The following is a 12,987-nucleotide window of genomic DNA, read 5'->3' on the forward strand; positions in this document are numbered from 1 at the left end:
CGGCAGTCGGAACACTACGATTTTTGTGATCCGGCAGTCGGAACACTACGATTTTTAGTGCTCCGCAGCCGAACAATACCATTTTTATTGTTCCATTGTTTCGATTTTTAGAGATCCGGCAGTTGGAACACTAAAATTTTTAGTGATCCGGCAGTCGGAGCACTACGATTTTTAGTGACCCGGTAGTCGGAACACTACGATTTTTAGTACTCCGCAGCCGAACACTACGATTTTTATTGATCCATTGTCCAAAAATCAAATCAAGCGTTTTTCACGCGTTCTATTAAATTTTATTTTTTAATTTGTATTTATTAACAAAATATAAAATATTTAATTTTCCTCACAAATCAGGATAAACTCATGTATCCACAGTCAGAACTCTACAATTTGTAGTGCGCCATTGTACAACAACCGAATCAATGTTTTTCATATTTTTTACTTAAGTTCCCAAGGTTATTAAGTAATATGTATACATACATGGATTTAAGAGGTGTACCTGAGTTTTTATGTCTTAATTTGTACTTATCTCAAAAAATATATAAATATTTAATTTATCTCGAAAATCATTATAAACTCGTTTGTGGTACATTATCATTACGTTATTTTTTTAGTGTTCCGACTGCGGAGCACTACGATTTTTAGTGTTCCGACTGCGGAGCACTACGATTTTTAGTTTTCCGACTGCGGTACCCAACGTTTTTAGTGTACCAAAATGTGGTACACTACGTTTATCGTTGTGCTCCGGAACAGTATTACTAAAATATTTTTTTAGTTTTTGTGTTCCGGAACACTAACGCTAAAAATATGTTAGTGATACTGTACTCGGAGCGGTACACTATGTTAGTGCACTGTTTATTTTCGAACTCTGAGGCTATGTGGTTTTTACAATGATACACTCTACATTTCTATGAATGCCGCCCTGATTTCCTGAGTGGTAAACAGTGACATTTTCTGATCTAAAGTCACAACTGTCCCACCACCATGTTTCGCTAACACCTAATATGTATATTTTATTCATTTCACTTATGGTGTTGTTCAGCTTTCCAGTTTCATAAAGACTTCGGACATTCCATGTCCCAACTGTTAATTTTTGTTTGGTTTTACTCGTACCTCCGGGATTATTAGCACCTTCTCTTGGTCGGAGATTGAGGGCCTTGTATTTTGATTTCCCGTTGCCTTCTGAGGGGTTTATAGTTTTCCGTCTACATATTCACCCGCTCCGATGTAGTACAGACGCTGTTTGCTGCCGCCGAATCTCGATCAGACGCTGCTTTTTATACCCTCCACCATAATATGGAAGGTATAATAAATTTGTCATTTCGTTTGTAAAAAATTTTTTCTCTGACCTCGAGCCAAATCAATAAAATAAAAAGATATTAAGAGTCCAAAGGTCAACAATAATTATTACAAGAATACACAAATCGAAATATTCATCGGAGACCCTATAAAGTATATATATTATTGATCAGGGTAAAATTCTAACTCCGTTTGACCCTCTATTTTTAAACTAAGATACTCGTAGAGATCGCAATTCCTAAGAAGAGGCCGGGCCGAACTCAACGCCGTTTTTACTTGTTCCTTTTTTTGGTTCGCCCCACATATTTTATTTTTGCGATACGTCCGATGGGAGAAAAAAAGAAACAAAAACTCCGCACGGAAGTGTTATTACAATCAACTAAATTTAACCTAAACGCAAACTTTCACAATTTCTTCTTTTACAGTCGTTTTAACTTTTTGACATTAATATAAGTAAGTACCACTCAACTCAGAAAGTACCCTAACTTACGATAAAAAACTTCCAACTTCAAATTCTCTTCATTAAATTCCAAATGTGTGTCTGACTGTTAGTTTAACACGATAACACTCGAAGTGAATAACCGATTACGTCCATATTTTGTAAATTTTTATATTTCATCCAAACGTATAGTATAAGTCCAAACATATTTGATTACTTCCAGTTTAAGGGCTGTTCAAGAATAATTTTTTTTTTTTTTTTTTTTTTCAAATGTTTTTTATTTACAATCAGTTTAAAAACAAACTATAAGTAAATTTTATAAATAAAAAAAACTATTTACATATATTACATAGAATGAATTCTAAAAATTCAACAAATTTTGAAGGTATTGATAATATATAATGGATATTGTGTCATAAATTTACATGTATGTACATTGTTTTATTTTAACAAATTAATGTATTGATAATATAATATGGATTTTGTGTCATGTGTTTATATATATTATTTTCTATATGGAAGATCAAGAATATCAAATCGTTTTAGTCGGGATAATTGTGCTGATTCATCTAATAGGATAATGGCAAGTGTATTAACATGGTTACTTAGTCTTTGTAAATAATTAGCTGACAACTGGTTTATTTCCTCTTTAATAGTTGTTATTAGTAAATCTTTATGAAGGTTTTTGTTCGTCATGTACCATGGTGCATTTGTCATCATTCGAAGCATTTTCGATTGGAACCGTTGAAGTATTTCCAAATTGGAATTGCTGGCTGTGCCCCATAACTGAACTCCATATGTCCAGATTGGTTTAATTATGGTTTTATACAATAGGATTTTATTTTCTAGGCTTAGTTCGGATTTGGGACCGAGAAGCCAGTACATTTTCTGCGATTTTAGCTTCAATTGTTTAACTTTTGCTTGTATGTGGGGTTTCCATGTAAGCCGTTTGTCAATATGTAAACCTAGATATTTAACACAATCCTGTTTAGGAATATCTTGATTATAGATTTGGATGGGAGGGCATTCTGATTTTTTGAGCGTAAAAATAACATTAACACACTTTTCATGATTTAATTTTATATTCCACATGTTAAGCCAAGATTCAATGCTATTGACTGCTTCTTGCAAGTTATCTGCTGCTAATTTTGGACACTCGTTTGTAGACAACAATGCAGTGTCATCCGCATATGTTGCTATAGTTACATTGTCATTTATTGGCATGTCTGATGTATATATTGTATAAAGTATGGGAGCTAGAACACTCCCCTGGGGAACGCCAGCCTTAATACCTCGCACAACTGATATTTCGTCTTTTACTTTCACGAAAAAGTGTCGTTCTAAGAGATAGGACTTCAATAACATATAGTATGGCGCAGGGAGATCTCTTTTCAGTTTATAAAGTAGACCATTATGCCAAACTCTATCAAATGCTTGCTTTACATCTAAAAATAAACCGCTACAATATTGTTTTCTTTCCAAAGCATCTCGTATAATATTTACAACACGATGACATTGTTCAGGTGTACCATGTTTGTGACGGAATCCGAATTGATAATCTGGTATGATGTGATTCTGTTGTAAAATTGGCAATAATCTCCTCAAAAGTAATTTTTCGAAAATTTTTGAGAAAAGTGGCAATAAACTTATAGGCCGGAAAGATGTAATTAATTCTGTTGGTTTGTTGGGCTTTGGTAACATGATAATTTCAGCACATTTCCATTGAATTGGGAAGTATTGAATTCTTAACATGGAATTGGATATTTTACATAACAGTATAACAGCTTTTCTTGGCAAAGATTTGGCTACTTTTGCATTGATTTTATCACATCCAGGTGATTTTTTGTTCTTAAGCCCATTTATTTCTTCTGCAATTTCTCTCGGGGAAATGTGTTTTATTGGAACGTCCATTTGCAAGGGAGATTCAAGGTATTTTCGAACTACATTTAAATCATCATCAGTGTTTAAATTAAAATTTTGAAATGTGTTTTCGAGATATAGCGAGAACGCTTCCGCCTTGCCTATATCATTTCTATGCCAGTTTCCATCCTTATCTTTTAGTGGAGAATTCCTTGTAATTGGAGTTTTTTTCAGATATTTTGTAGCACGCCACAAGTTGTAGTCATTACTTGTTGGAAATCTCACATCAAGATTTTGTAGAAACTCACCTAGTTCTTTATTCTTAAATTCCTTTAAAAGGTATGAAAGATGTCTTGACGCATTATTAAAGTTTCTCTTGTCCATGGGATGTCTAGTCCTTTTCCAAACTTGACGCAACATTCTCTTGTTTTTAATAAGTTGTCTTATTTCAACAGATACGTGGCATAGATTTCCTTTGTTTGGGCATTCGTTTGTAGCGGGAGTTGATAAATATGCAGCTTCGTGAATTAGACTGGTTAAATTTTGAACAGCGGACTCTAATTCAACATCAGTATCTATAGGAATAGTCAGATCGATGTTCTTTTCAATCCAATCTTTATAAGAAGCCATATCGGTTTTGCTCGTGAATATATTAACTTGTTTCTTTGCCGTTTCTAATGCACAACAGTATGTTAATATTATTGGAGTATGGTCAGAACTAAGATCATTACTGTCAGCAATGTCCAATCTTGTTTGACTAATCCCTTTATATACCACGAAATCTAAAAGATCGGGGACTTTTGAGGTATCACTTGGCCAATGCGTTGGGTTACCTGTAGATATAACAGAGTAGTTGTATTTTCGAATGCATTTATACAACTCTCTCCCTTTTGGATTGGTTAACCGTGAAGCCCACCATGGGTGTTTAGCATTAAAATCTCCTTCTACTATAAACTTAGGACCAAGATTGTTGAAAAACTCATAGTATTCTTGACAATTTATAGCATGTCTTGGTGGAGAATAGAATGAAAAAATAGACATGCTCTCATTATTGCAATTTATTTTGATTCCTGCTGCCTGAATGTGATTTAGTCTATAGCTGTTCAATTCCTCATATTTAATAGATGTTTTTACAAGTATTGCGGAACCTGCATGAGCTCTATTATCGGGATGATTTGCAGTAATCAAGTCGTACCCTCTTATATTACAAAAACTTCTTGCAGTGAAATGCGTTTCGGACAATAGACAAATGTCAATAAATTGGTTATTTAGGAATACAGACAATTCCTGAATATGATTTGATACTCCGTTGGCGTTCCATATAGCAATTCTAATGTTTAATTGCATAGTTTTTGAATTAAAACAGACATCATGCTTATAAGCGTATTCGTGAGTTCCATCTGTTTTGTAAACATGGACTCAATTTTAGACATAAAGGACGAAGAATTCTCAGGTTTCATCACATCAGAATATAAAGTTGCATTCTGATTATTTGAGTTTATGTTACTGTGTTGATTATTTGAAGATGAAGGTTGATTTACATATACGTTACGTGTTGACATTGGATTTCTTACAGAAGACATATTGTTGAACTTTTTCTGCCAAAGCTGTTGATATATACTACATCCTTTATAATTTGCAGTGTGGACACCTAAACAGTTTGTACATTTAGGTTGTGTTTCAGTAGTTTTCGTACATTCAGTTGTTGGGTGATCCAAACCGCACTTAACGCAACGCGGAGGTCTCTTACAATAAGCCTTTGTGTGCCCAAAAAGTTGACAACGGTGACATTGAACTAACTCATTGACTTTCTTTGGAGGTTCAATTTGTACGGATGCATTTTCTATAAATTTGATATTATAAATATCTTTGTTATTTGGTTTTGGATCGAGATCCACAAAGAACATGTTAAGTGGTTTTTTATCAATACGGCTTTTAACATTCATAACGTTTCGTACACCATGACCTAATGACAGCAAAATTGCTTTTAAATCTTCTACTGGATAGCTATGATGTAATTGTTTAATTACTACTCTGAAAGACCTTTCCTTCTTTACTTGGTAAGTATGGTAGTTTTTCTTTTGCTCATCCAAAAATTTAACAAGTTTCCTGTATGACTCAATGGTTTTAACCATTACTTTTATTTGATCGTGCATCAATGATTTAAAATTGAAATCAGATGCTGGTATGATTTTTGTAATCTGATTTACCATTTTAGTAATATTTGACACATCAGGCAAGAATATCGGCGGAGGCTTTGATGAATCTTCTTCATTGATTTTATTGTTGTCATTTACAACATTAACATTGTTGTTAGAATCGTCACTCAAAATAGCATACTTGTTGGTTGATGTTGATGGTTGTTCATTGCTTGTTGTTCGTTGCCTTTTGTTTAGTTGCCCATTAGACGATCGATGAAGGTTTCGTTTACTTGGGACCTGCCAGTCGTCTTCATCACTTTCATTACTCTCACTCATGTTGTTAGTACTGAAGGTTCAGTACGAGTTCAAGGTTTTTTTTTGCAAGTTAATTTTTGGCACAAGAAAAAAAATTGTTGATTTTGTTATTGTATTTTTGTAACACAAAAATTGAATATTGAAAACAACTTTGTATGTTTAATGCGATTACACGTCCGTTAGCAAGAGCGGCTGAGTAAAGACTGAAGAATAATTTTGATACAAAATTTTCAACATCGTGTCAAGCAATTTTGGGTTTTGTATTGATTTATTTACACAAAGGGTTCTAATTTGCCTGTACTTTGATTCCTTGTCGTATAACTCTTTGCGAAACAAGTTTAATATGCCGCCATGATGTGTTCTGTGCATATCTCACTGAGCTTGATTTAGCCTTTACTTTAGCCTTTTTCGTTCTCAGCGTTGACGAAAACAAGATTTTGCTTAAAGACAACTTACTTAAAGAAAATACATCCACTATTCGTATTAAAATAAAATCATTGAGTTCTATAAACAAATTAATGGAATTGCTTTTAAAATAGTGATAAGAACTGGTTCACCCCACTGCCAATGGATGGAAGGAAAACTGTTGACACATTTCCATTTGAAATTGGCAAAGTAACAACAATGATAAAGTTAATGCAACAAACTACCCAAACGTCCTTCAAGCATTATTTGCTTGGGTAACTTTTACAATAGGGCGTGGAAAAAGTCAGTTACTGATAGCAAGAAGAAAAAACGAAGAGCAAGAAGAAGACGCAATCTCTAATAGCATTCATAGCTGGCCAACAACAAAGGAAAGATAAGTTTGCCATAAAAATGATTTCCTTTCTAATTCAAATTCAAATATTTTGCCGCTTCAGCAAAAAACCAATTTTTAGAATCGTATTCAAATAATAGTAAGACGACCACACACACACATGTACTTATAGACTATAACAAAGACCAGCAATATTTAATGTCCTCACCCTTCGGAAAATAAGTTGGCCGAGGGGGATGGGGCAACTGGTGTATTCAAAAGAAATACATTTGCTTTTGTTAAAAATGTTTTTATAATATTTCCGTTTCCAAGCTTTATTCGCCTTAGTGTGTTTTTTGTTTCTTTTTTTGCTGTTTTCCCTATGCAGCTTTTATTTGCGTTGTATGTTAAACTTGTTTTCCATTCCTTTCATCTGCATTTCATTTTTCTTGTTTTCTCCTTCTCAGGACCCATTTTATTTTCAACTTAACGTTTTATTGTAAACCATTTTTACTATTTTTAAAACATTTTTTACAAGCGTTTTTACTCGTCCCCTGCTTTCGCCCCGCATCTCTATAGAGCCATTCTTCAATCCCAAGTGCCCAGTAGTACTTATTGTCATCGTGCACACACACTCACATGGTTCCCTCCCTCACACCCGCCTCCAAAGAAGAGGTCATGTCACGGATAAGGAGATTCATCGAAAAGAAGTCCATTCTTTTGGTGTTTTCTTTTCATGGTACTCAACGAGAGAAAAGTGCGTTAGTTTTCCTAAGAGGGTGACGATGAGAACAAAGTACACAAAATATCAGCGATTGTGTAGATTGCGAATGTATGCATGCGTGTGTGTATGTGTGGGTGGTAATATTTTATGCAAATTTTAAGTTAAGTGTGAAAATAGTAGTGATTGTTTAAATTCAACAATGTCACACAAAGCAACAACAACTAAAGCATCGCTCAATGCAAATGGAACATGGGAATTGTATAAAACAGCTGTTGTGAAGTAGGTTGGCTTGTTGAAGAAAAGTGAAATGTATTTTATTCGGCTTACATGACAAACATTTTGTTTCGTAACCGAATATAAACATCCGAATAAATAATATATTAAACCTACTTACGCTGGTCAAGAGTATACACTAAGGTGGTTTTAACTCAATGGGAAAAAATCGATGGCGAATATTTAGGAGGCACTCCCCTAAAGTTTTTAGTTATGTTAGATTTTAAGATTGCCAATGTTTGGACACAATAGAAAATATGTTAACGCTTGAAACTGGGCCTCGAAGTTCTACAGACCACATTTATGAAAAAATTTTACTAATTCTTTATTGTAGCTAAAAAACCAAAAAACTAAAAAACTAATTCTGAAAATCTGCTCGGATTAGCTATATGTTAACATGGGGCGCCTTCGCCACGTTTTTGTTCAAAATTTTCCTATATCGACACAGTTAAAGTTTTTCAAATATTATTATACCCTCAGCCTTTAGGCTATGAAGGGTATATACACTTTCATACGGGCAAAATGTACCTCATCGAAATAATGGTTTTAGACCCCAAGTATGTTTGGACGAAATGTGTTTCAGACAATTTGGAGTCGATTGAGCAATGTCCGTCCGTCTGTCTGTCTGTCTGTCTGGCTGGAGCGCATGATAACTCTCGAAGGGATGATCCGATTCGGTTCAAATTTTGGCTTTCATAATATTTTGTCCAAACTTAGTTTAAGTTCGAAGATGAGCTATATCGGTCCACTCCTTCCGGTACCTCCCCCACAAAAGTTCGAAAGTGTTCGGAAAATTTGTACGCACGATAACTCTTGAAGGGTGTAACCGATTTGGTCCATACTTTGCCCATCGTGGAGCGTGTACCAGACTTAGATCAGGTTTTAATATGGACTCAATCGGTCCACTCCGTCGGGTACCTCCCACACAAAATTTTGGAAAAGTTCAGTTTAGGAACATCTCTCGAATCGCTTTGATTTTTGCTTTAGCAACTAGTATTCACTGTCCTCCATACGACGGTATAAGTTTCATCAGGGGCAAGTCCATACTTCCTGAGAAAATAGCCTGAAAGTTGCAAAAAACCCCTATGACACCGTGTGAGGAGGTTGGAGGGCAAAATAGCTCTCGAACAGGTCTGCCGATTCGGTCCAAAGTTTGGCCTTAGTAATATTTTGTCCAAACATAGTTTAAGTTCGAAGATAAGCCATATCGGTCCACTTCTTCAGGTACCTCCCCCACAAAAGTTCAAAATGTTCGGAAAAATTGTGCGTACGATAACCCTTAAGAGAGTGGCCGAATTGGTCCATACTTTACACATCCTAATATATCTACCAGATATAGATCAGGTTCAAATATGGACTATATTTGTCCACTCCATCCGGTACCTCCCACTCAAAATTTCGGATACATGTTCACTTTAAGGCCTGCTTTCGAATAACTTTGATTTTTGTTGAAGCAACTTGTATTGCTGCCTCAATTGCGGTGGTAAAAGTTGTTTCAGGGGCAAGTTCATACTTCTTGAGCAACATCCCTGAAGGTCTAAAAACCCCCTATGGTACCATATGTAGTGGATGGAGATCCATTCTTTTTAGTATCTCCTCCGCAAAACTTTTGATATTAAATCCTAATCAACATTTTGTCAGTTCACACGCACAAAATTTTTAAAACTCCCTAAATACATGCGTTTTTTGGAAAAAAATTGTTTCAATATACACAGGCTGAGGGTATATCTCTGTCGGCAAAGCCGACTGATACTTTTTTACTTGTTTTTGGTACAAATATTAGCATATCTTGACTATAAGTTTTGATATACATATAAAGTCGTTATAATTTTGTTTTTAAAATATTGTTATTCCCATGGGTGGGGAGGCTATTTCGATATTGAACATTCTCCAACGGACTCTAAAATTTAATTTACCAAACTTCTTCCTTAAATATCAACATTATACAAGAAAGGAACATGTTTATACCCTCAGCCTTTAGGCTAAAGAGGGTATTTACACTTTGATACGACCAAAAATGTGCCTCATCGAAATAATGGTTTTAGACCCCAAGTATGTTTGTACGATATCCGTTTCAGACAATTTTGAGTAGATCTACCAATGTCCGTCCGTCTGTCTGTCTGTCCATCTGTATGTCTGGCTGGCTGGTGGCGCACGATAACTCTCGAACGGATCAATCGATTAATTTCAAATTTTGGGTATCGAAATATTTTGTCCAGATTTGATTTAAGTTCGAAGATGGGCCATATAGGTCCACTCCTTCAGGTACCTCCCTCACAAAAGTTCAAAAATGTTCGGAAAATTTGTGGGCACGATAACTCTTGAAGGAAGTAACCGATTTGGCACATCGTGAAATTTCTACCAGACTTAGATGAGGTTTTCAATATGGACTTAATCGGCCCACTGCTTCGGGTAACTCCCACACAAAATATGGATATGTTCAGTTTAGGACTTGCTCTCGAATCGATTTGATTTTTGTTGCAGCAACTTGTATTCACTTCCCCCCATACGATGGTACAAGTTTCATCAGGTGCAAGTACATACTTCCTGAGAAAATGACCGGAAAGGTGCAAAAAGCCCCTATGACACCTTGTGTAGTGGTTGGAGCGCAAGATAACCCTCCAACGGATCTGTCTATTCGGTCCAAAATTTGGCCTTCGTAACATATTATCAAAACATAGTTTAAATTCGAAGATGGGCTATATCGGTCCACTCCTTCAGGTACCTCCCCCACAAAACTTCAAAAATGTTCGGAACAATTTTGCGCACGATAACTCTTGAAGGGAGTGACCGATGAAATCCATAGTTTGCACATCCTAATATATCTACCAGGTATAGATCAGGTTCGAATATGGAGTATATTTGTCTACTCCTTCTGGTACCTCTCACACAAAATTTCGGATAAGTTCACTTTAAGACTTGCTCTCGAATCACTTTTTAATTTTGTTTTAGCGATTTGCATTCGCTACCTCCATTACGACGTTAAATGTTTTTTCAGGGGCAAGTCCATATTTCTTGGGAAAACCCCTGTGTCACCATATGTGGCGGTCGGAGAGCACGATAACTCTAGAACTGTTCAACCGATTTGGTCCAACATTTGGTCTTCGTCATATTATATTCAAACTTAGTTTCTTGGGCCATACCGGTCCACAACTTTCGGTACTTCTCCCCAATATTTAAAAAATGGCACTAAAATGCTAGGACGATATCACTTGAATGGGGCAACAAATTTGGTTCAAACTTTGGATCTCCTAATATTTTAGTTTAACTTTTAAAATGGCCCATATCGGTCCTCCCTAAGGGTACCTGCCCCACAAAAGTTCAACATTTGTGTCTTAGTGCAGTTAATTCCTAATCCACATTTTTGTCGGCAAGTTCAAATGTCCAAAAAGAGCCACAAGATTCTAAACAGACCTTAAATACATTCGATCTGTCCGGAGGTGAAAGTTTCGCTTCACATTGGCTGAGGGTATCTATCTGTCGGCAAAGCCGACTGACACTTTTTTACTTGTTTCTATTGAAAAATTAAAAAATGATTTTAAAATTCACAAAAAGTAACCGATTCTAGCGGTTAATTTAAGTAGGTACCTTGAATTTAAATAAACAAACCATAATATAACGAAACCAAGATACGTTTAGGATAATATTTGATTTTTACTTCACATTGTAATGTGGTATATCTATGGTATAAAAAATTTAAGTTATACATGTCAAATTTCTAACATTAACCCACCACGCCCCTATCACGGCGTAGGCTCCCCACCCTTACATATTTCAGAATATTAGTATATTGACATCTGCAATTGCTTTTTTCATGCGAATTATTGGGATTTATGTTTCTCCAGTAGTTGTCTTCTAACGGTATAAAATGTGTTTTTGATATCACAAAAGGTAAAGAAGATATCACAAAAAAAAAAATACCTACCATATTTATTTTTCCCAATACCCTGAAACACAAAACCGCGTGCGTCCGCTATCATAGATGACAGATCTTCATTAACCTCACAGTATTGCCTTCAACGGGTTTTTTCTAGCACTTGTATTTTGCAAGAAAATCGGCGCTGGCGTAGCAGCCGCATTGGCGAAGGCGCCCCATGTTACTATATATGTATGAGGCGCTCAGCGCCTAAACGGCCTAACCCACAAAGAAATCATTCTGAGAAAAACGAAGTTGAAAGAAAACAAGTTTTTACAAAAATTTATATTTTTTATTAATCATAAATACATATCAGTTGTAATATTTCGCGGTGCTCTTGAATCAATTTTAAATTTAAGGTGCTTACACCTGGGAAATTTTTGCGGATTCTGGAACTACAATGTTCATAGATGAGAAAATAAAAAAACAAAAAAAAAATCACCAGAGCGCTTTTTAAATAAACCGCTATTCAAGTTTACATTTTTAGGAGTTTGTTTAGGTTTTCACGATTTTGCTTGGAAACCATAAGTTCTATCAAAATGGAACTAAAGCTAATATTGTAGCTATGCAAATTCTATACACGACTGATCCTTTTGCTATTTTCGTAGGCGTTGCCGTTATTGAGAAATAGAAGTTAAATTGCATTGACTGTATCGTCTCCTTATAAAACAATGGCATGACTGCAATTTCCCAACTTAAACTTATTTATCTCAAAAATGGTGCAACCTAGAAAAAAAATTGCGAAAGGCAATCTTGTAGAGAATTTTCACAGCTATAAGATTTTCTCTGGTCCTATTTCGATAGAAGATGTGGTTTCCAAGCAAAATTGTGAAAACCTAACAAAAAAAACTTACAAATGTGACCGGAACTTCTATATCTTAAAAATGGTACAACCTGACAGCCAGTCCTCCAGAGAATTTTCACAGCTACAACTTTTTCTTTAGCCCCATTTCGATAGGACTTGTGGTTGCCGAGCAAAAACGCGAAAACCCAAATAAATCTAAGAATGTGAATTTTGACCGCGATTTATTTAAAAATCCCTCCAGCGATTTTTTTGTTGTTTTTTCAATTTCTTTCATCTATGAACATTGCTGTTTCAAAATCCGCAAAAACTTCCCAGGTGTAAGCGGTTTTCACTAAAAGTTAGTTAAGGCGCACCATGTATGACATTGTTTTATAAGGAAGCGATACAGTCAATGCATTGTCCCAGTTTGAACCTCTATATTTTAATAACTGTAAATCCTAAGAAAATATCATAAAGGCCAATATTGTACAGAATTTTCATTG

The sequence above is a fragment of the Musca autumnalis genome, unplaced genomic scaffold (genome assembly GCF_047663935.1).
Source record: "Musca autumnalis isolate F117 unplaced genomic scaffold, ASM4766393v1 scaffold_1, whole genome shotgun sequence".
NCBI classification, from domain to species: Eukaryota; Metazoa; Arthropoda; class Insecta; order Diptera; family Muscidae; genus Musca; species Musca autumnalis.